Raw genomic sequence first — 25818 nt, forward strand, 5'->3', positions numbered from 1 at the left:
ATTCAGGAGTTCGGAAAATGGATAGTTGGGATAAAGGAATCGGTTCTGTACGTGAAATCGTTGAAATACGAACCACAAGTGCGACGCCACGTCAATACACACTCTGTGGGTGATTCGATGGTTAACGAAGGTACTACATGCCTTCGCCACAGAGACTGTTCGAACCTGCTTTCATGTGCTGCCTATTGGAGGATGAATCAGATGGACCGCCTGAATTACGTCAAGAGGCAACACCTTTGCCGCAGCTGTTTGAAAAAGCACCATGGCCCATGCCCCCAGGACACTATATGCGGCAAGGCAGGATGTAACGGGAAACACCATCCGTCCCTGCATCTATATCGAGCTAATCGAAGCACAGCTAATGCAGTCTCTATAAATAAAAATATCTATAGGACATGAACACAAAACTAAGAGAATATGTCGAAAAGGGTTACATTAAGCGACTATCTCAAAGCGAAAAGGAAACCTATCATCCTAGAAAATGGTATTTACCCATATTTCCGGTGTTCAATCTTAACAATCCCAATAAGTTAAGGATCGTATGGGATGCCTCAGCGAAGTTTAAAGATGTTTCTGTGGATTCGGTGCTTTTAACTGGACCTGACCTTCTATCCCCATTGCCTAACATTTTATTTAGGTTTCGAGAATATAAAATTGCTGTAGCTAAAGATAAAAGCGAAATGTACCATCAAGTCTGCATAAATAGTACAGATCAGCAAAGCCAACTATTTCTATGGCACTGGAGTGCAGATGAAGAACCTCAAAAGTTCATTATGCGACGGATGACATTTGGTGCGTCATGGACTAGGAGAACCTAGTTGTGCGCAGTATGTGAAAAATACGAACGCAGAAAGATTCAGTGATCAATTCCCACGCGGTAAAATGCATCAAAGAAAAACATTACTTAGACGATTTCTTGACTAGTGTGGAAACGGATAGTGAAGCTGTACAACTCACTACACTAGTAGAATATATCCATATGAAGGGTTGATTTCCACTTCACAACTGGATGTCAAATTCTAAGGAGGTTTTAGACATCGTAGAAAGTAGCACCTGTGAAAGTAAAGATCTCACCCTAGAAACCACTGCAGTGTCACATACAATCTTAGGAATGTGGTGGAGTCCCTCTACAGACACTTTCCGATTCAAGGTTCCCGAAGCATTTAATTTTGGAGCCTCAGTGCAATCCTTTAAAAACTGCCTTAGAAGCGAATTATTAAGATGATCTTACTTCTTATTTTAATCTAATTTTAGACTTAAGAACATTCACACGGATCCATTGTTATCCATCAAACGAGTAATAAACAAATTAAACAAATTAAACAAATTAAAGCCTTTCTAAAAGAAAAAAAAGTACCAACCAAAAGGCAGATACTTAGTGTTATGATGTCACTGTACAATCTACTCGGACTAATTGTTGGTTATTTGTTTTACCTAAATGTAATTTTGCAAGAAATTTGGCGAGCAAAAGCAGAATGGGACGAGACGATCCCTTTAAATCTGTTAGAAAAATCGAGAAAATGGATCAATGGATTGCCAAAGCTTGAAAAACTATATATTCCGCGATGCTATAGGCAATGCTCTATATTAAAGGTAAATGCCCTTCAACTACACATATTTGTAGATGCTGGTCGTGATGGCTACACCGCAGTAGCATACTTCCGATACGAGTAAGACGAAGTAATCGAAGTATCTCTAGTAGGGGCAAAGACTAGAGAGACGCCCTTAGAATACGTATCAATTCCACGACTCGAACTTCAGGCAGCATTATTAGGCACCAGGCTCGCATGCAACATAATATCTACACACCGGGAGCCCATTAACAGCATAACATTCTGGACCGACTCTGAAGATGTAATACACTGGTTGAACGCAGATCATCACGAGTACCACACCTTCGTAGCCCATCGAGTGGTAGAAATTGTAGATAAAACTACTGTACGTCAATGGCAGTGGGTATCAACGCAAGATAATGTTGCCGACGAAAGAACTAAGTGGTCGAACATCGACTGCCATTTTATAATCAGTCGCTGGGTTGCGGGACCAGCATTTTTATCTAATCCCGAATCATCCTTAATTCAAGAGCAACCTACGAGAACGGGCACTGAAGAAGTGAAACGCAAATCCGTTAATATACATTGCACACGAGAAGCTCTCTTTAATCTAGGTCGGTTTTCAAGCTGGAGCATATATGTGGCGATTCATGAAAACCGCCAGTTCACCCGTGCACAGCCGAACGACAGGCCGGTTGTCAAACTATAAGAAAATGTTAGCTGAACAGACTATCATCATTATAGCATAGCGTCAAGCATACCCTGAAGAGTATCGAACACTTCAAAAGTCTGGTGATGGAACTGCAATATTAGCAAAGAAGAATCCACTGGCCAAACTTAACCCGTATTTAGAACGCGATGGAATAATTTCATTTCATTTCATTTCATTTATTAATTCAAAATCCGCCATCAAGGTTAAAGAAAACAGACTTACAACTAATTAAACCCTAACAAATAAACAAAATAATTCTTGAAAAACTAAGCCTTACTAAACTAGTCTTGACCTAGCAAAATAATTAAAGAAAAAAAAAAACATAGGTAGAGCGTAGAGACTATCATAAACTTCATGAAAACTTAGAAGAATAATTAAAGAGAATCAGAAGAAAAAATACGGTTACGGAAAGAGTGAAGAGAGGAGTCGAAATCAAAGAGATGGTAAAAGTGGTTAAACAACCTGAAACAGGATAGAAGAGGATCATTGAAAGTATAAAGAGTATGACGTGTTTCAATTGACAGAGGATCACGAGGACGAAGAGAACGAGAGGGAACATAAAGCGAGATGGACGAAAGCAAAGCAGGAGCATCAGTAGCAGAAAGTAGTGTTGGGAATTTCGTTAAAAAAAGGATCGGAACGGAACTAGTTCATTTTTCAAAAAGAACGGAACGTGAACCTAGGGTGTAAAAGAACCGACCCAGAGCTTAGAAGCCAAACTGTCATCCGCGGGGGGAGGGGGGGGGGGGGTCGTTGTTACTTGATACAGGATATGAAAAGGCGTTCCTTAAATCGTCATTCTGAAATCACCAAATCTAGAAGGGTTCAACCTATGTCCAGTAAGCTGTACCAGCTGTGCTAATATAAAGCATGCATTTATTATCTAGCATTTTTTTAAACTTTTTAGATGCGACGACCATTTTCGATCAAAGCCTTCCTGTACCACTAATAGGCTTGGCTATCAGTAACTTAAATGCCCATAGCAGGATAATCATCCCAGCGTATGGGGGCACGATCCATTCGAGGATTTTACCCATACCGAAGTTATTGAGTGGTCCGAGTTGACGATTGTATCACGAGATTGACTAATTATTTGAATTTCACTTACTACTTAAAACAAATAGTTTTTTTTTCACATAAATCGTTTACAACATCACGGCACTCAAACGGTTGTCGAATGGAACAGAATGCTTCGAATCGAATGGCTAAATATTCCGAATATTCTATAGCTTCTGTACTTTCATTTTTAACATCATCTATCACCATTAAGATTTCAAAGTTAGCTCTTTTTATACCATCTAATGTAGGTGCAGATGTGATGCTAAAATCAGAGTTATTTTCGTCACTCATAGCAGTTACCAGTTGCTCCGCATCTTCTATCGTACTGATGTTCTTTTTTTTCACGATGCACTTAATCTTCTCCCAGTTAGGATTGCCCGTGCAATTCCCATCGTTAACCATTTGTTGAAGATGGCGTTTGTTTTTATATTTTGGCCAAATATGATATGTGTTGGCACGATATCATCCTCGTGCTTATTAGATGCACCAAACAAAGTCAAAACAACGAGCTGTCAAAGACAGCTCGAATAGATGTAGCAAATAACACCAGATGGCGCTAGGAAACCAGAAAAGGATGAAAAGATAACCCTTTAGGCGAGACAACTAGCTGATCCAAAAATAGGGCCAATTAGAAACAAGTTCGGCAGCGGTCACAAAACAGGGTCAAACGGGGTCAAGACTGATCAGCTGTTGAAGAATAGGTGCCATTGAGACAGTTAGTTGCGAATTATCTACGAGAGAAAACAGACTAATTTTTAAACTGTGCGGCGAAAATTTATAATACGCGAGCGCCAGTTCTAAGAAGGTCTAAAACGCAATTCAAATAAATACATTGTTACCAGGCGTAACAACATTTAAAAATTAGTGCGACATTCAACATTCGTTTAGATATTTTCTTCGAAATTAAAATCCGTACCAGTGTGCGTCGCGATGAGTACCGGGATTAATCGTGATGGCTGCGAGCGACATAATACCGTAAATATGGTGCCGTGCAATAAATGCTATGAGTGGTACAAATACGTGTGTGTCGGCATCACCGCGAGAGATGAATCCCATACAAGGAGGTGCGATTTGTGTGTGAAGAAGAGGGTAAAGTGCGAAGCGAAGGAGAAGAGGTGTCTAGTAACCCCAATGGAAGCCATCGCGAAGACGAGGAAGCCGGCTGAAAGCTGCGACGGCGAAAAAATAGCCAAAAGAGCAGCATATAGCGAGGGCGACGCCTCGGCGTATAAGAAGCTATCCACGGGGGAACAGGTACCCACATCGATCCCAGCTGCAAAAATGCCCCATACCACAAACGTATCAAAAAAGGCGACAATGCAAGCGGCACTGGCACGACTGATCGAAGTGCAGCGATTAGAAAAGGAGTTAGCTCTAAAAGAGTTCGATATCAAAATGGCCAGTCTGAATCTTAAACAGACAAAGATCCAGCTTCAGCTCGAAAAAGAGAGACGAGCGAATCGATCTGTGAACCATTCACGGATCACACAGCGGCAGCAGCTGCAGCAGCAGCCGCAACAACAGCTGCAGCAGCAGCCGCAGCAACAGCCGAAGCAGCAGCAGCAGCAGCAGCAGCAGCAGCAGCCGCAGCAACAGCCGCAGCAGCCGCAGCAACAGCCGCAGCAGCCGCAACAGCCGCAGCAGCAGCAGCAGCAGCAGCATCATCAGCATCAGCAACATCAACACCATTGTAAGATAGCAGTGAACGTTAGTGAAGCTGATGAGAAAGTGTGCATCGGAACGGTACCAGCAAATCCTGAGGCATTAGCAACCGTGGAACCGATAGTTTGTACCAGACAACATGCGTCGGCGCAGCCGGCCTTCCAACTACAAAACTGTTCTGTAGCCAAAGCACACGCGCAGCTAGACTGCGAATCGCGGGACAACGCGCTCCCTGGTGAGACGGTCCAATCTGGAGGAGCAGAACCGTTGACGATGTATGCGTTGAGATCCACGGTACTGAGGGTACCATTCCGCATGGTGTCTATCACAAATCATCGAGGACACCAAGGCATCGACACACAACGCACCCTGGACGAAAGGCCAGCGACAACGCTGGTGCCATCTGAACTGGCACAACGTGCTGGTGTAGCCGGTAAGCCAGTACCACCAGAGATGAGCTGGATGGTTGGCGTGACGAGAGATGGTTCGAGCATGAGGGAAACTAGATCGGCGAGGGCGGCGGGAAGCGACAACAGGCAATGCGAGTTTGCCAACACTCGTAGCAACATAAAGCTAAGTTTGCCACCTGAAGGACTTTTCTTCGCCTCATTAACAAAAACTTTTGCTCACTTTCAGGGACTGTCGATTCCGCCGTTCCTGAAAGGGGAGTCGAAGTTGATGACCGGAACACTACGCACCGATCTGGCAGCACCACCCGAGATAGGCAGATCCAGTATTCCGGCAACCGATAGAAGCCGGTCGAAATGGTCGGTCTACAGTTCCGGCAACTCTGCTGTGGCCACATTCCGTAGGAAGCTTATATGGAGCTTCACCAATAGCGTACAATTCCTGTGCACAACGAAGCTAAAAGAAAAAAATGCGCAAGTTAGTGAACACACACATACACTCACCGACATAAACAGAAGTAGGGTTATGTCTACACCATGCGCGTTGCGAGACAGGTGTACAGGCCTGGCGTATCTGTGGTTTCGCATCCAACAGACAATCGGGAGAGGAAAACGGAAAAAACTAACACCGTATGGAGATAAGAGAAAGTTGATTGAAGGATTGATCGTGTGGAAACGTAGGCGAAGTCGTATCCGTGTGCAATTCATAAAGCACAAAAAACACTTGCAGCGCGGACGTAGGCTATACACGCAAGACAGTTCCTATGACATGATCATGATAGCGAGCTGGCCGGATATAAATGAAGACTATCGCGAGTTATTAAGGCTAATATTCACAGTAGGATGTAGGATGTATCGTACTGATTTTAAGAAAATCCTTCCTTTATAAGGATTTACGGGGTGGAGTGTTGGCACGATATCATCCTCGTGCTTATTAGATGCACCAAACAAAGTCAAAACAACGAGCTGTCAAAGACAGCTCGAATAGATGTAGCAAATAACACCAGATGGCGCTAGGAAACCAGAAAAGGATGAAAAGATAACCCTTTAGGCGAGACAACTAGCTGATCCAAAAATAGGGCCAATTAGAAACAAGTTCGGCAGCGGTCACAAAACAGGGTCAAACGGGGTCAAGACTGATCAGCTGTTGAAGAATAGGTGCCATTGAGACAGTTAGTTGCGAATTATCTACGAGAGAAAACAGACTAATTTTTAAACTGTGCGGCGAAAATTTATAATACGCGAGCGCCAGTTCTAAGAAGGTCTAAAACGCAATTCAAATAAATACATTGTTACCAGGCGTAACAACAATATGTTTTGCCTCGGCTTGTTTCCTGTATCCAGCCCTCTGGAATTATATATAGCTCGGCATTTCCTCTTGCATCAGTTGTCTGAACTATGGCGTGCGGCATTTTACTGAAAAAATATATCAACGACGATGATTATAAGCAATCCATTATATACGTGTACTTGTGGCTAATACGCCGAAGCTCTACCTGTTCTATATGTCCTCTAACAACTTGGATGGCTTTTTACGTCGATATCTCAATCTTTTCAGATAGTCGAAACGACAAAGGCGCTAGAAGATGGATGCACACAAAGGCCTCGGATCAGGACTTCACTACAGTGGGTAAATAGAATAAAATCTTAGTTACAATCACATCACACTAATACCATATCACAATATAATACACGCAATAAAGGCAATATTAACCAATGTGTATCCCTATAAACAGCATCGGTGAAAATGACATACACACGCAGATACACACCGGCCGAACAAGATCGGACAAGCTTTTTTTTTTGGCGCATTCGTTACTTTTGACATAGATTGCACATTTAAACCCCAGAGTTAAAAACTGACAACCGGGGCTGTCAGTCATGTTCTAAAAACAGTACATGTTCTAAAATTTGGTGGGTTAACGACTGAATCGACCACCTTTAACCCACGTGCGTTTAAAGTGGGTTAACAGTGGGTTAAGGCCGATTTGGTTATTTGGGCGTTGCCGCGCGACCGCTCCTATCCAGCGGGTAACTTTCATACTGCCACACTGTCATCTGCCCGGTGCATACGCATATGCGGGGGATGAACCTCCACAAAAACACCGTCATGAACCAGCGGCGGACCTTACGGTAGGCGGACTAGGCGGTCGCCGAAGATCTCTAGTCTGTAGTATGCTGTATGTTTACTGGTGGACAGACTATTAGCGACAAGGGCCCCCGAAAAGATGATCGTTATGGCCCCTTGGCTGGAGAACCATTTAGAGACCCCCAAACCCCCCCCCCCTCCTTTACCATGCCGGCAATAGTTTTAGGGCCTGTGACTGATGATCGTAGGGGTCCATTTAATTTAATTAATTAATGCTAACATGCCGAAGCCCCCCGCCACCCTCCCTCACTCCGCTGGCAATTTAAGTATACTGTTCAATTTCCCAACAGATGTGTGCCAGTACCCCCTCCTCCCAGTCATTAGTTACCATTTAAAGGGGCCTCAATTCGTCTTTCCGCCTTTCATGAACACCTTCCTTTCTTTGACCGATGGATCATAACATTCCGGAAGAAAACACATTTGGCGACAGTTGTGCACACACACGCACGCTCATACCCTTGCGCAGACGGCACAGCATATATGTGTAATCTACAGCATACGAAAGCAAAAGCTTTGGGTAACAAAGTTATGCTTAATGCTTAACATGTTCAGTTCGATGGCAGGCCCCAGGGACTGCCAGTGAACTTTCCAGGATGCCGGTATCATAATCAGCTTGCGTTCAGAACGGAAAGTTGATAAAAATCAGCGCCGGGATGAACGTGTTAATGCGAATTAGGATTCAGCGCGTTGCACAGCAAACCCTCCAGCGTGAGCTAGCGATTAGTTAGTTATTTTTACATTGCAGCGATTGAACTCATTGCGCTTTTTTGGTTTGATTTGTGAAAAATCAAATGCAATGCCGCAATGTTTGTTAACGGTTTTTTTAAGCGCCACAACAGCTCGCGAGCATTGACCACACGCGTGAAAGAGATAGCGCTATGGAGGGAAAAAGCACGGACGACGGCTGACAGCGATTGGCCGTCTGACGCACCAACACATCCAAACCTTCGACAGCGCGCTCAGTCGAGGGGTAGGAAGCAGAGCCAGGGACGGGTAGCTCGAAACGCTGCTCGACAAATTTGCCGTAGGAGGGAAAAAGAAGGCCTGAGAAAATGCGCGAAAGGGAATGATTTCTTCCGTCGCTTTGCACAGGGGGTAGCTTTGCACAGGGGGAACGCACAAAAACTTCGCGCAGGACTTAGAACCAAACGCGCACAACCATCTCCAGCAAAGCGTCGTGCTGTACTGGTGATTTTGTACGCGTAGGAGGGGGACATACGGATTGATGGTTCGATGCTGTAGTGTAAGCGAGACAACACGATGTGATGAGCAGATCCAAGTTGTTGAGCTCGCTGAAAGAAGACACACACATTCACAGACGGCTCGTCAAAGCACGGTATTTGTATAGGTGTTAGTGAAGCGCGCGTGTAAAACAGAATGCGAACTCTCGTCGCAGCGCGTTTCTCCTTCCCTCTCGACAATGGCACTCAAATTCTTTCATTTTCTCATGCCCTCTCTGTCACATTCGTAGCTCGATCTCCCTCTTCTGGGACTTAGCGTTCCGAACGTGCAGTTTTGCAACGGCCATTTCGTGCCGCTTCGATCTCATCACCTTCTCTCCCCTCCCACCCCCCTTTTTGATCCACGCTTTGGGGCTTGCAAATTTTTAACATGTCAAATGAGAGTGAAGCCAAAATGTAAACAGCAAGTGTTTGCGTGTGCGGTGATCTTGTGAGTATTTTGTGCAAATTATGTGATATTTCTTATAAAAAACGTTTTGTTTTGTAGATTAAACATAAAACTAACCACGACACTATTATTTAGTTGTGGTGGAAGCGAAAAAAATAGCTTGGAGCATTGAATAAAGCAGGATGGAATTTCTAACCTTCACGCACGACGCTGAGGTAAGGTGTGCTTGTGTTTGATTTCGATGATTGTTTCATTTTAGGATGTAATTTGTGCCATATAACCTTTTCTGGCGGGGATTCTTTAGTCGGCATCATCTGCAGCTGTGAAGGGGTGCAGAGGAAGGAGCTCGCTACGACCCTTCCCACACCCGGACGCTTTTTCCGGGGATGAATGAAAAGTTCCTGGTGGGTTGAATTGACTGGTTTTAATGTAGGTGACCTTTCTCCCGGTAGGCTATATGCGCAAAAAGTAACGCTAACCCGTGTTGTGTTGTGAACGAATCGGCATATGTGGTGCCGGTCACACAAGAGTACGATATCATGCAACTGATCTGCTCAGCGTGCCACCTGATGCTGGCGTTCGGCAAGACACAGAAGGACAGGAATTCGTCGTGTGGAACAAGGATATGCTGAATGCGTTCCTGATCGATATCACGTAGATCATTCTACTGCGACTATAAAGGATACTTACTGGATTGTATTCTTGACAGGGCCGGCCAGAAAGGTGTGCGCAAATTGACGGCAATTGTCGCAATATACCATGGCGTTCCGGTGATGCCAAAAGGCGAAGCAGACTTCTCCAGCTACTTATAGCGTTCTTATAGCTACTCCAGCTACGCCGAAGGATGAGCGTGCTCAGGGCAGCAAACAACTCGCCGGAGCACGGAGCACGGAGCACGAAAGGCATTGTAGGCGCAAGGTCTTGCTGCTGCACGAAGCGGCCAACAAGTAAAAGAGGAACCTGAACTACGGTGGCTCCTCGGCAACATTTGAAACGTGTTTGTAAACAATTCGCATCGTACCATCCATCTTACACCTGTTTCCATCTACGTTCGAATCTCGTGCCGTTTGCATCGAATCGCAAACCACCTGCTTCGAATCGCATGACACTACGATCGAATGCGTGCATCCATGGTTGAATCACGTGCCAGTACGGTTGAATCGCGTTCCACTGTAGTAGAATCGTATGCCGCTACGATCGAATCGTGTGCCGCTACCATTGGATTTCTGAAAACATGAGCATAGTTAACTGTTTGTTTACGTTTGCAAGCTATATCTTTCTTCGCCGATGGCATTTGGTACTTAAACATATACATCTTTGAGTAAGTTTGCTTTGGGGACCGTTATTCCAAGCTTATTATTATGAAAATATATTTAATATGAATTTCAGGTTATATGAGTCCCGTAAATAGTCGTGCCACTTGAAAACATACGTCCCCATTAGAAATCATCAATAGACTAATCAACGACGGCGCTGCATTGAAAGCGGTTCATGGTAGACCTCAAAACTGGTTAGCACTTGATAAAAAGGTAAGAAATTGAGTATTCGACAAACGTGCATGCAATCATCTCTGATCTGTACAAGTTATTCACGAAGTATGATAACTATGAATTGTAGGGATCGAGAGCAGCAAGGAAAATAAATATACATCATAGATTAGAATAATGCAAGTAACAATCATTTAATAATGATCAGATAATCAGATAATCAGATAAAAACATACAAATATAAGTTTAGTCAGTAGAAACATGAAAACAGTTAAGATAGAATAGCGATTAACGAAAAGTATCGGCGCATTCAAAATAAAAATCAGGCTAATCGCAGAGAGAATGAGATAGCGAGAGGCGATACATCCGTTCGTACGGAAGTGTCAAAATAGGAGGATTTTCGAGGAGAGGAGGAAAATCGTCAGTCTTGTGATTGATCTTAGGAAGGATGGACGCAACTATTCGATTGGACGAAATAAAAAGTTGTTATTACTATAAAAATATTTAGGAAATCACCAGAATGGCGCAAGTCGGTACATCGAACGCTTCTGATGAAAACAATAAGAATGATCAGCGGACCGAGAAAATGGAGTCGATACGGCGACTGCCTGAACGTTCGATTCAAACGGTTCAATGATGCATCATTGTTGCCGCGGCATTTCGAGATGGCTGGTGGTGGAATTGTGCGACGAAATGACGAAAATTGGTATGTACGCTCCTTGTTTTCTTTGATTCTTGTGGCGGAGTGGCAATTTCATTGTTTTAGTGTAGTTTTGAAAACGGATCGGATTGTGTTTGATGGTAAAGAGTTGTTAAATTTGCATGCGGTTCGTTTGCTTCTGGGGAGACGAAGCACGGCAAACAATAGATTATTTTGACATTTGGAGATGATCGCACAGTTGTCATGTTAATGGTCATAATCCGATCATGCAAATTGATCATAATGGTAAAACAAGAGTTCAAATCAAGGTGGAATGTATAATGAGGTGTAGTTATAGCGCTTTTGGCGATCCCCCCCCCCCCCTGGGCTCCGATTTTGACAGATGGTTTTCCGCTTGTATATGTATTGATGGATTGTTTACGTTTTGCATGGTCAATATTTGGTGGAGATCAATTTGGGTGAATATTTTAGTTTATTAGAACACAGCCCGTGATTTAAAATGGAAATTTTCCTTCGAGAACTTGAAGCGTTCGCCAAACGTGGAAAACTAACTGTCAGTTTTCTTCGTCGATTCTTCTTCCACCTAGCTGTCAAAACGGACTTATAACTTGACCTGATATCTTTACGGTCCTTGGTTCAAATCTTAAAAAAAACTAAAAAAAAAACAAAAATATGTTGAATAACGAAAATTGAGATTATCGCCTATTAAAAAAACTGAAATTAAGCCTATGGTAAGGCTAAAATTGCACTAAAGAATTGATCGACGCCTCTGAATGGGATATTTGAGATATGGCTAGAGTGCCTATTTGCTCACTCTAGAGCAACGTATGAACGCATTTATTTTTCAAAAATGTATATATATATACAAACCATGGACGCCTCTGGGAGGGCTACAAGAAGTAATAATAGATAAATTAACAAATACTAAGAACTAAACCAGGATATCTAAATACAAAATCAAATAGAATGTTCAAATTCAATGACGCCTCTGACAGCCCTATATTTGCAATGCAGAACAAAACCATGGACGCCTCTTAGAAGGATACATGTAGAAATAATAAATAAAATAATAATTCAAACAATATTAAAACTGTAAAATGAACCAGAATGAATAATTTCAACAAAAACATGATAAAATACAATGACGCCTCTGGAAGGGCTATACTTTTAATAAAGAACAAAACCATGGACGCCTTTGGCATGGTTACATGTAGTGATAATTAGTTATACAATGACGCCTCTGGGAGGGCTATTATTATTTTTATTATTTATTTAATCTTCAACGGGCCGTATGGCCTAATTAAGATGTATCATTTCAATAAAAAAAAATACATAGCAAAAACAAGATTTGCATCGCCATTCACTGCGGCCACGGCAAAATCCAGAGACGTTCCTTGAAGCACTGAGTTGCGATGTCGAAGTCGAAGCAATCCGAGACAGTGTTGAAGACAGCCGACATGCGGAACATAGGGTCAGACCGACCAGCACTGGAACGGGGTTGAGCGAGCCGTAGAGTTTCTCTAGACCTAAGTGTTCGGGATGGTGCATAGATATCGACTCGATGCAACAAAGGCGACGAGTCGATAGAGCCATTTAGCAATCCAGCGATGAAAGAGCATTGTGCATTGCGTCTTCTAACCGAAAGAGGTTCAAGGCCTAGAAGACGGCACCGCGCAGCATACGGACGAAGATTATTGCGATCCTGCCAGGAAAGTAGGCGTAGGGCATATCTCGTGAGCTTACGTTGAATCGCCTCGAGTCGAGCAATTGAAGAAGCGGTAGTTGGGCTCCAGACTACGCGCGAATATTCCAGAACCGAACGAACGATGCAGTTGTACACAGCTTTGATGCACATAGGGTTGCGGAATTCATTAGTTGTCCGGATAACCACGCCAAGTAATTGATTTCCTCTGGCTACAACGTCATCGATATGCTGTTTAAAGTTCAAACTAAAGTCAAGCAGAACGCCCAGGTCTTTGGCATGATTCTGTCGATTAACTGCAGTGCCGTCCATGAAGTAAGTCCCAGTCACTGGGCTCCTGCATCGACTAAAAGACACACAGTAGCATTTCTCGATGCAGATAGTCAGTCCATTACGCTTGCACCACGAACAGAAGATTTCGATGCAGTCTTGCAGGAATGTTCAATAACCTGTGTTGTGAATAGGCGGGAGGTAAAGCGAGGGTAACATCGTTGATGAACAATATGAAGAGAAGCGGGCCAATATTGCTTCCTTGTGGCACACCCGAGCTGCTGGCTATTTCTTTGTACATGTGCTTATCAATTTTCACGATGTATGTGCGATTAATTAGGTAAGACTTAAGCCACTGTACGAGCGAGCTGGGAACTCCTAGCTTATCGAGTTTAGCGAGAAGAATTGCGACCGGAAGAGAGTCGAATGCTGCTTTCAGATCTGTATAAATTGCATAGACTTGAGCTCCGGCATCAATTTGACTAGTGCAATAGGTTACAAATTCAACCAGGTTCGTGGTAGTCAACTTTTTTGGCACGAATCCATATTGATACGGGCTTAGGTAGCTGCGGCATGCATGTAGCAGATGTTTGTATATCACTAGTTCGAACATCTTGGCAATGGCACACAAAGATGTAATACCCCGGTAGTTGATGGCATCTGTCCTGTCGCCCTTTTTGTAAATAGGAACCATCCAAGATTTCCTCCATGTTTTGGGAAAGGAGCCATTGGCTAGCGATGCATTGAACAATTTTGCAAGGATAGGTGCTACTGTCGTTTGACAGCGTTTCAGCACGGTAGAAGGAATTCCGTCGGGTCCAGGAGAGGAGGAAGGCTTTAGTTGCGTTAGGGCAGATAAAACGATCTCACTGTCGATGAAAGGAGTGCTCATGTTAATTGCGCCAGCCGGAGTGTTGACGAGAGCAGCATCAATGGTATCGGTATCATTCATGGCCGGTGAAAAGCAATCTGCGAAGCGATCCGCGAAGAGATTGCACATTTCATTAGTGTTGGCACTTGTTGCTCCTTTGTACGTAATGGATTTCGGTGTATGCGTGGATTTTGTTTTGCTGTTGTAGAAGCGTCAAAACGAGTCAGACCACCTGCAGAGGTTACGTTGAATTTTACTCAAATATCTGCCATATCGAAACCTGTTATAGCTGCAGTATAAAGAGTGCGTGTCAAAGTAGATCAAGCGAGATCTTTGGCAGCGGCGCGTTTGGTAGTGACGATAAGCAGCTCTTTTTACACGTTTGAGTTGTTTGAGTGTGCGGTCCGCCCAGGGGGGGTTAGGTTTAGGACGCTGAACTGGGACGCATACAACAAAGGCATGCAGCATGAAGGACGAGAATGAACATACTGCTTCGTCAAGTGAAATAAAATTGGAACAATGAAAGCTATTGTTAAACATTGATATCATGTCGTTCAGTTTCACATAGTCAGCTTTAGCAAAGTTATAACGATAAAATGCGGTTGTCGTCGAGTTTTGTCGAGTCGTCGAATTGCGTCGGGTCGACGAGTTAATACGTACATTGAAGTCAAACGCCGGATGGTAGGAGTCAAGAGGTACAAGCGGAACAACACTTGGAAAGACAGGCGAACACAATTTAGCTGCAGCATTGTTAGCGTTTTGGCTGGTCTGGTGGTACAGTCGTCAACTCGTACGACGTAACAACATGCCCGTCATGGGTTCAAGTCCCGAATAGACCGTGCCCCCATACGTAGGACTGACTATCCTGCTATGGTAACAATAAGTCACTGAAAGCCAAGCTCACTTCATTAGTGGGTACTAGCAGGCCTTGACCGACAACGGTTGTTGTGCCAAAGAAGAAGAAGAAGATTGTTAGCGTAGAGCAAGTCAAGCATGCGTCCGTGCGAATTATTGATGTGATTAAGTTGCACTAATCCGTTAAATTTAAATCCATCCACAAAGGTGTTGTTGGCCAGTGAGCATGCAGTTGGTTCATAGTGCGTGATTGATGAGTATGCTGGCGAGGACGAAGGATCAGCTGTGGACCAGCTTATGCTAAGCTGATTGAAATAGCCAAAAACAAACAGCAGATCCGAAGGCTTCAGTGTGAGAGTGAAGCCGCTGATACAATCATGTAGAGAGCGAAGAGTCGATATCTCGGAGCTAAGCTGCGGTATATTTGTTATAACGAATTAAATCATGGACGCCTCTGGGAGGGCTACACGTAGTAATACTTAATTATAAAAAAATGAAGGAAACAATATTAAAACTGAAAAATTAACAAGAATAAATAATTCGAAAAATAGTAAAATACAATGACGCTTCTGGGAGGGCTATACCTGTAATAAATAACAAAACCATGCACGCCTCTGAGAGGGCTACATGAAGTGAAACATGGTTATACAATGACGCCTCTGTGAGGGCTATACTTGTTATAAAAAATTAAATCATCGGCACCGCTGGGAGCGCTACATATAGAAATAATTTAAAAAAAATAATGAAAGTAACATTATTGATACTGAAAGATGTACCAGGATTATTAATAAAAAAAACAGATGAAATACAATGACGCCTCTGAGAGGGTTATGTAGAGAATGGAAATAGCATAGGAGGAGCAAAAGAAGAGAGAACGTAAAACTTGTACTAAAAACATCAAAAAAGTAATTAATTTCACATAGAAGAACGTAACCGGCTTTGCGACGTAACAGAGATTTCAAATAGCCGGCGAATCAGAAGGAGATGGAAATGGAGAAGCAGAGAGAGATAGAAATATCAGGGCGAAATAACGTAGGAAACGTCAGGCAAGGAAAATGAAGAAAACGTCAAAAGAAGGAAACGAGTCAGTCATGTGTTTAGAGAAGTCGAAGACAGACGTAAAGCAAGAACAAGCTAAATATAATTTAAAGAACCCTTTTAATTAGAAGGAACTTATTTTAAATAAAAAGATGTCAAAAAGAACCTTAAATCACGACAGGTTACTTACAATAATAATTATAGAATTGGATGTATGAGTAGCGAAACAAATGAACATATAAGAAGTTTGTGGTTTAACATAAATCAAAAAGTAATATGAACTCCTCTAGGAGGGCTATATGAGGAGATTGCTCAATTTTTCACGTTATATTCATCTGAGTTTGCTTGAATATTGCATTTCAAACATTTAACTAAAACATGGACTAGGAGGACTAGAGGAGAAACTTCTAGAGTTACTGATTTAACGTACGAGCATGATACATAGAGTGAATATGGGTTCGTCCATTGAAGTTTTATTAATGCGATCCATAGTAGATGGTTTACTTTAGACATCTTTTATGGGTAGGAATATAGGGGGCCTATCCGTTTTAAGCTCGTAGGCTGAAATTTCAGCCTGTCAGCTTTTTGCATTGTATATCAGTTTTCGAGCTGCTATCTAAGTGTGTATAATATACAGGTGGGCTTATCCCAAGGTGTATGAATTTAGAAGACTGATTTTTATCGCTTCTGTTTCTGAATGAAGATTTTAAGAGTGTTTTGTGTATTCGTCATGCCTTCAGAAAGCTTGTTTGAACAAAAGTTTTCACCCATCCTGTCAAAAAGTGATATTCAAATTTGGTTATAAAATATGCTATGAGACCACCTGGACTACATGCACTTTGATTCTGGATTCCATCACCAGATCTCTTTAATACACCTTGGGATAAATGTAAACAAACCCGTGTTTTCGAGCAGGTACTCGAATCTAATTCTAGCTTTGTGGCTAGAATAATCTAGACTGAAAATTGCAGGCTAGTTTTTTGTGTGGTTTTGTATGGATTGTTTACATGATTTCAGCCTCCAACTGTCAAACTCCATACAAAAACTAACTAGAATCGTGAAGGCCCCCATAGTTGGAATTGGACTGAAACCATTATATATTTAGCCGTAAATTGATCGTATATTGAATATATTACTACGATCGAGTCCATGAAAATTATATATTCAGAGTTGATATTTTGAAAAGAAAGCATCTTTCATTTAACCTTGAATCCAAACCGGATGGATTTCTTGTAATGTCACCCAGTTGATGGTCAATAATAATAATAAAAAAAACTTAAAAATGTATAAAATTATTTTTTGGTCTATTTATCCTTGAATTGTCATCGAAAATTATTGCAGATATTATAAGTGATATTGAGAATAGGCTGAAATTTCAGCCTGTGAGCTGTTTGCATTGTATAGCAGTTTTCGAGCAGCTATCTAAGTGGGTATAATATACAGGTGGGCTTATCCCAAGGTGGATGAATTTAGAAGCCAGAATTTTATTGCTTCTGCATCTGAATGAAGATAGCAGGTACTTGAATCTAATTCTAGCTTTGAGGCTAGAATAATCTAGACTGAAATTGCAGGCTAGTTTTTTGTGTGGTTTTGTATGAAGTTGTAGCGACCAGAGCGCCATCTGGTGCGCACACCTAGAACTACCGACCAAAATGTTTAACGGGCTTGTTAGGCAGGGACTGCACACAAAGCTAGAGCAGGACAAACAGTGGTAGCATGCTGCACCGCAGCTATAAAAACGGTGGCTTGCTCCATACACGTTCTCTCTCGTCTTAAACGTTTCGACACCGATACGCGCATATCCGTCCGGCTTAACCGATACATTCTCTTCTCCGGCAACTCTCGAACGAACAACACTAATTTTCGCGTCTCTCCCGAACTCACCGTTCCGCGGCTTAAAAGAAAAAGGAATAAATCGAATTCTACCAAAACGTAGTTCGCAAAGCGTGTTGCGTATCTTTTAAAAAAATTAGTGACCACATTTGTGGCGCCCCTAAAACTGGTGACCCCGACGTGATTTGCAACCCGCCGCAGCATGCCGTCGGGATCCCCTAAAACTGGTGACCCCGACGTGATTTGCAACCCGCCGCGGCATGCCGTCGGGATCCCCTAAAAAGTGTTTACATTATTTCAGCGTCCAACTGTCAAACTATATGTATTATCCACGTTAACCTTTCTTTTCAGTAAGGACAGCCAACTTAAGTTTGGGAAAATTGACACCGACATCACGTCTTCACGATGGAAGGATAGCAACAACATTTTATTATGCAGACATAATGGAGCAATGCGGGGGATACATCACAAGGATCATGAATTCAAAAATAAGACTCATGGATATAAAACAAGCTGAAGATTTTCAAGAATTCAAGGAAATATGCCATGACTATTATACGGCTCTTAGCAAGATCAGCGCCATATTCAGGAAAACGAAGGCAGGGTTGATGCAAATGGCGAACATTATTACTGATTTTATCATCTATTACAAAAACAAAAATCACGAAAATAACAAAAAAAAACTTTTGACAACTTGAGGAAGCAGAATTTTCCTTATAGGAAAATAAGGAAATAGGAGCAGAAGGTAGTATTTTTTATTATATATTTCATATAATGTTTACGAGATTACTACGGTCTGGGTTACTCATAAAAACCAGTGGTCATAGAATCATGAACAAAATCAAAGTTATCGCAAGATATACGTAGTCTAAATAGTAAAGTAGATTAAATTTAAGTAAGAAATTAAACTGAAGAACCACTACTAAATCATAAAGTGTAGGCGAGGAGAAGGATGTAGGGATCGAGAGCAGCAAGGAAAATAAATATATATCATAGATTAGAATAATGCAAGTAACAATCATTTAATAATGATCATATAATCAGATAATCAGATAAAACATACAAATGTAAGTTTAGTCAGTAGAAACATGAAAACAGTTAAGATAGAATAGCGATTAACGAAAAGTATCGGCGCATTCAAAATAAAAATCAGGCTAATCGCAGAGAGAATGAGATAGCGAGAGGCGATACATCCGTTCGTACGGAAGTGTCAAAATAGGAGGATTTTCGAGGAGAGGAGGAAAATCGTCAGTCTTGTGATTGATCTTAGGAAGGATGGACGCAACTATTCGATTGGACGAAATAAAAAGTTGTTATTACTATAAAAATAATTCAGGAAATCACCACATGAAGTATCATAATTATAGTAATAATCTTAAAGCTAACTTTACTACTTATTCATTGCATCAGTTCAATCAATTATGATTATGAAAATTGGTATGTTAAAAGGAAAATTACTCATAGAAACTTTTTATAATTGAAACTCCATAAAATTTTATATTTACTGATACCAACATTATTTAGAATAATTCATACAACTACCTTAAACCGACAAATCAATTACTATCAACATTCACTAGCATTTATGAATTCGCTTATATTTTTCAATTGATTAATAGTTAACAGCAACAAAAATCATCAAAAATTAAAAAAAAACCTTATCAATATCAACAACTTCAAAACAAAACAAAAATTCGTCAAAGGAACATTATTGAATTCTATCTTATTTATCTAATTCTTCTTTTTCTTTCTTGAAAACGTACCACGACTTACACTTTTCACAATACCTTTCGCTTGGGCAGCTGATTACGAATTTTTAAATTTCTTTATTAAAAAAATCCTCAACAATAGAATCCTCTAAAGCCCTTCCTGCTCTTCCGACAACAGCAAATAGACGGAGGATGTTAGAATATTTCCTAAATTCTACCTTAGGGCGGCTGCCTCCCCGTCCACACCAACTTCAATCTACTATACAGGGTTTTCCAATGGAGGTTAGACTAGCAGCATACTTTTTTTGAATAGTCGCAATAGATTCTTGACTAGCATCCTCTATTTTTGATTACGATCAATGGATTTTTGACTAGGAGCAATTGATTTCAGCAGGCCGGTTGCTGGCGCGGAGTGACCAGATTGTTTTTAGAGGTTTTCGGAGGAAATTTAAAGCAAATTCGGTAATTTTCGATAAAAACAACGTTTTATTCACTCAAAAAGTTTTTTAAATTCCAATTTTATTGTTGAACGGTGAATACTTAGAAAAATATTTTTAATTTTCGGTCAGAAAAATTGAGTTTTAGTGTGCTCAATTGTAAACCGATATTCGATCGAAAATCGATAGAACTACATATGGTCACTCTGAAGAACTTGTGCAATCTAGCTTTTGGTTAGGTTATGTCTATGGGTCCACTACTGCATATTTCAATTCAGCTGTTAAGTGCTTTTGTGCTGTATTGTGCATTCATAAAATCAAAACAATAGCATCGAAAACCTATCAGATAAAATATATCTTTCTTTGTGGATGATATATAACAGTAAAACAAATTATTTAAACAAATGAGCAGATGAAATTAAATACTATCCACAGATTATTATTCAAGTCGATCTGTCACCCTGGATGTTTATATGTTCATGTTTATATGTTTATTGATTAATCTATCGGGATCTTGAAGATCCTACATGAATGTACTTAAATTAGTGCTTATAGACTATGTAAGGTACATAAATCGATAGGAGAGAACTAGTGTTCAAGAATAGAAAATGTATTTTGAATATAAAATTATTACGTAAGTTGTGTGCTGAGTCTCTCTCTAAAAATATTCTGTGGTATGTTGAAATCAAATAAATCAAAGTTATTTATGAAAGTTCGACACATAGCTGACATAGGATCAGACTGGCTAAAACGAGTTCTATAACGAGGGTCGGATATGCATTAACGTGTACGTTGATTCCTAGATGGCGCGTTAAATTCTATCGTAGCTAATAGAGTAGGAGCATCAATGTGGTGGTTAAGTAGTCCTGATATAAAAAGGCATTTAGCTTACTCACGGCGCATTTTCAACGACTGAATCCCTAAAAGCAGACACCGGGAATTGTATGTGGTGGTTAAGTAGTCCTGATATAAAAAGGCATTTAGCTTACTCACGGCGCATTTTCAACGACTGAATCCCTAAAAGCAGACACCGGGAATTGTATGACGGTAACACATCGCCCTGTCGCCATGGTAAGAGTCTTACAGCATATCTAGTCGCTTTTCTTTGGATGGCCTCGATTCGATTACTCCATTGTTCGGTACAGGGTCACTAACAATACTGCCATATTCTAACACAGATCGAACGTAGGCACAGTAGATGGTTTTTATGGTCATAGGATTACGGAAACCTTGCGTTGATCGAATAATCCAACCCAGTAGTTGGTTCCCTCTAGACACTGTATTCTCTAGGTGATCGTTAAATGTTAAACGTGTGTCGAGAATGATCCCAAGGTCGGGGAATGTATCGGTCCGTTCAACGGATATGTTATCGATCTGGTAGTTAAATCGTGTGCAAGACCGAGAACGGTAAAAAGACAAAACACGACATTTTTCGATACATAGCACCATTGCATTATCACGGCACCATATGCTAAACAGGTTGATGGCGCGTTGAAGATTGATGCAGTCATTGGTATCGTTGATAGGAGCGAACAGCTTAACGTCATCGGCAAATAGAAGAAAACGGTGTTTAGCTAGCAATTGCCCTACATCTTTTATATAAAGAATGAAGAGCAGCGGGCCCAAATTGCTGCCTTGAGGCACCCCTGAGGTGCCAAGCACCTCTCTAGATGTATGATCGTTTACCTTGATCTTGTATGAGCGTTCTGTGAGGTAGGAATGCAACCACTTAACTATTTGTTCCGAAACCCTAATTTGTGCAATTTGGCGATTAAAATGTCGTGTGAGATGAGGTCGAAAGCAGCTTTGAGATCGGTGTAAATAGCATCCACTTGACCTCCGGAGTCGAGATTACGTTTGCAGAAACTAACGAATTCAGTGAGGTTCGTTAATGTTGAACGTTTGGGTACGAACCCGTGTTGTTTATCCATAATGTAATTCGATGTAGCGGAGAGCATAGGGCTGTAAAGCAGAAGCTCAAAAGCTTTTGACACCGCACAAAGTGATGTGATACCGCGATAGTTTGAAGCACATGAGCGATCCCCTTTTTTAAATATTGGTACCATCCACGAGGTCTTCCATAAGCGTGGGAAAATACCGGAACTCAGTGACGTGTTGTATATGTTTGTTAATACTGGTGCTAGGGACTGATAGCATTACTGATGATGAAACTCGGAATGCCATCGGGACCAGGAGCTGTAGATGGTTTAAGGCTTTTGAGGCACTTTTCTACTGTGCGTATATCAAACGTAGGAATGGTGTAATAAATCATGTTTAGAGGTGTGTAAGATGTGGCCCTTGAGATCACCGTTTGATCTACAATTGGGGTGGAGAAGGCATCGGAAAATCGTTCAGCAAAAATGTTACAAATATCTTCGGGTGACGTGCCCACGGAATCGTTATATTTGATTGTGCTTTGAACTACGTTTGAGCGTCGTCTGCTGTCGATGAAGCGCCAAAATGTTCGGGAATGTCGGAGAAGGTACCTTTCGATTGAAGATATATATTGCTTATATCTTGATCGGTTATACTGACGGTATGCATGTATAGCGTTGTTTCGATTTTCCCTAGTGATATTACTGCTCAAAAAACGGTGTCGACTAATGGCTTTGTTTTTGGCTCGTTTGAGGATAATAAGCCTGTTATTACTCCATGCCGGAGAGCGTTTCTGGTGCATAATTGGCGTACAGGATTGTAGAGCATCTTTCATGAAAATCGTGAAAGCATGAACAGCGTCGTCAACAGATGGAAAGTTGGAGCAGTTAAAAGTAGAACCGAATAGAAATATTCTTTCCTCCAGTTCGACGATATTAGCCTTTGAGTAATTTAATCGTTGCTGATATGTGTTGCTTGGATGGGAGCTAGACGCATGATGATCATAGTGACGTATTGACCATTCGAGTGCAGGATGATAATTATCGAGCTTGAGCAGGGCCGGTTCGGATTTAGACACGGCAGAACAGATCTCAGCGGCGTTGGAGTTAGCAAAAATTAGGTCGAGTTGTCGGTCCATGGAGTTTCTAACGTTGCTTAATTCATAAAGGCCGTTTGCTGCCATACCATCGATGAAAATATGATTATTTCGAGACTTAGATGACGGTTTATAGTGCATGAAAGTGGAGCGCAATGGTACATCCTCGACATCGGCTGGATTGAGTTTGGACCACGTAATGTCCCATTTGTTAAAATCTCCAGCGACAAGCAGAAGATCGTTATCTCTCATGCGTGATGAAATTTCGCGTATACTTTCCAGATGTTTGTTAACAATTATGTCGTTATATCCCAAATGACAATCGGACAGCATCTCACTATAGCGAGCTCGATGACAGCGTGACGTTTTCATACTGAGACGCTGCCTTCAGCTGCCTCCTCCATACTGAGCGAGCATTGTCTTCCTCATTGCCATGGTGAGCTGCAGAAGTTTGTATGGTGAGCATTCTGGCTAGCGCCAAATTTTCTCATAAGACGATCTGGCGCGCCCCGTCGATTCGATGAGATGCCTTACCACATGATAGTGAGGTCGGATTTTGGATCGGCGGCCGATCTTGCTCATGTGAGTTGAACTGCGTATTGTTTAGTGAGGGCGCCTTGTGTGGCTGTGTGATGTGTGTGGATATGTGATGATTCGCGAGACAGCATAAAGTGTTTTGTTTGTAAGAAAGGTGTTGTGATGAAGTGAAAATTAATGCAGTTTCGTGTTCCTTTTTTGTGGCAATGAAACAATTAATAAACAATCAAATGATCTATTTTACCGATGCGAAAATGTTTGCAGAGATATTCGTGTTATCCCGAACGTAAGAAGAAGAAGACAAGCGGCAGGCAAAAAGCGTGCGTTGGCAAAGTGCAATATCCCTAAAACCAGATAAGTATAACAAATTATTATTAAAAATAGTGCAAGTTTACGAAAAAGGAATTATAGAAGGATTAAAAATTTATGTTTTACAGTCATCCTATGTTTCATACCGTTTCCAAATCAGATATTTGAAGAGATAACTTGACTAAAAAAGCAGAGCAATTATGGAAAGACGGCATTCGCTTTCCCAATTACGCTACCCATACAATTATATTGTTGTGCAAGCAATTATAAAGCATATGTTCTAGTGCAGGTAAGAATAAACCTTAAACCTTCATATCAACTATATGTAAAGTTTTTTTTATTCAGCAGTAACGGTCCAAAAAGGCCGTATTGCTTAAATATGTAAAGTTATATTACTAATACTTTTTTTTTCTTTCCTTTACAGATTATAACTTTCTTTACATAATTCATAACAGACCCGGTATGCTCACTCCGTTCGATAAATACCTTCATGGTCTCTTAATGGGTGTTTCTAAACGTAAGATTATCTTATACAATTTCACAATAAATAATTTTAATAGAATTGATGTTAATTATAATTCATATGGTCCTTTCAGTGTACTAAAGGAAAGCAGCTACATGTAGGAAAGATGTCCATGAAACATTCCAACGTTATCACTTTATACTGGACATTTGACGTAACAGTTATTTCAATAAATAATTAAAACAGGAACTAGACAGGGTAGCATACTATAGATAGGATAGAAAAGCGTATCAATGACTAAAGCAGACCTAGACTGACTACAGTTGTTCCACTAAAATAGAAGACAATAGGATAATATAGCGAACTAGGATATTTTAATCAGAGACCAAGTGACATAAATATGGTTTTTAATATGACGAAGATTATAAAGCTAAAGAATGTTTGAAATATTTTAGGGCACATGAAATAGTAGCAATTAATAGGGGTTTGCCATTTATACTTAGACTGTGGAACAATTTTACGATTAAATCATGTTCTCAGCTTTGTCCAAATTGCAAAACCATGAACACGTTATCGTTTCCTACATGAAATTGAAATGAATAATAAGTAATCAAATTCTATATTAAAAAATAATTTGAAAAATTCGTAGAGCTTCATTGTGCTCTGCGCAGGGCACATATGTGTTAAAAGAAATCGGATATAATTAATGCAAAACCTACTAAATGTTACCATGTTGTCAAACGCACTTCATTTGCCCAGACCCATTCCTAGTTAAAGAATCACATTTAATACGAAGACTCATCATAAGCCGATAGTTATAATAATACACATTAGTCTTAATTATACACAAAGCATTGCGAGCAAAAAACATAACAGAAGCGAATGCGAAACAGTAGAGCGGTTTAAGAAATGCAGGCGTAAAACACATTTTACTGATAATAATATTGTTCAATAGCTCAAATAAAACGATGTTGCTGAGACGGCTTGTGGGCTTAGACTAAACTTTATTTTACAATTATTCCTACATTATCCTATTTCTCCTAATCCTAAATCACTAACACTAGTATATACATGCTATGCTACGCTCTAGGCGTGAACATCCCGACCACCATAAAATTCTAATTTTATCGCACCCATTAATTCAATACAATTCAATCATAACATTCTAATTAGCCTCTCTTATTTCACTACCTTCTTCTATGCTCTTAGCATTAAATGGCAAAATACAAATTTAGCAACAGGTCGTTTTACCTTCCTTCTGCTTTTGCCGTTTTGATAGTACCACTCTTACACCCCGTCTTCTGCTGGATGTACTTCTGTAATTCTTCCTAACGGCCATTAGCCAGGGGGCACATTATCCTCCCTTATAAGCACCATCATTCCAGGACTAATCTTGACAGCTGACCTGTGCCATTTTGTTCTAGCCTGTAACTGCTGAAGGTATTCTTTTCTCCACCGTGCCCAAAAATGTTGTACCCGCTTTTGCACAGCACGCCAATGATTT

General features: G+C 41.0%; 1 long non-coding RNA gene across 1 annotated transcript; it reads right to left on the bottom strand.

Moving 5' to 3' along the window:
- Nucleotides 1–6722: 6722 nt before the first annotated feature.
- Nucleotides 6723–7156, bottom strand: LOC121594943. Its single transcript, XR_006005053.1, has 3 exons — nt 7108–7156; nt 6890–7014; nt 6723–6809 (listed from the first exon to the last, which is right to left on the bottom strand). It is a non-coding gene; the product is annotated as an uncharacterized LOC121594943 (long non-coding RNA).
- Between the last annotated feature and the right edge of the window lie 18662 nt (nt 7157–25818).

This window comes from Anopheles merus, chromosome 2L (assembly GCF_017562075.2).
Source record: "Anopheles merus strain MAF chromosome 2L, AmerM5.1, whole genome shotgun sequence".
Taxonomy (NCBI): Eukaryota; Metazoa; Arthropoda; class Insecta; order Diptera; family Culicidae; genus Anopheles; species Anopheles merus.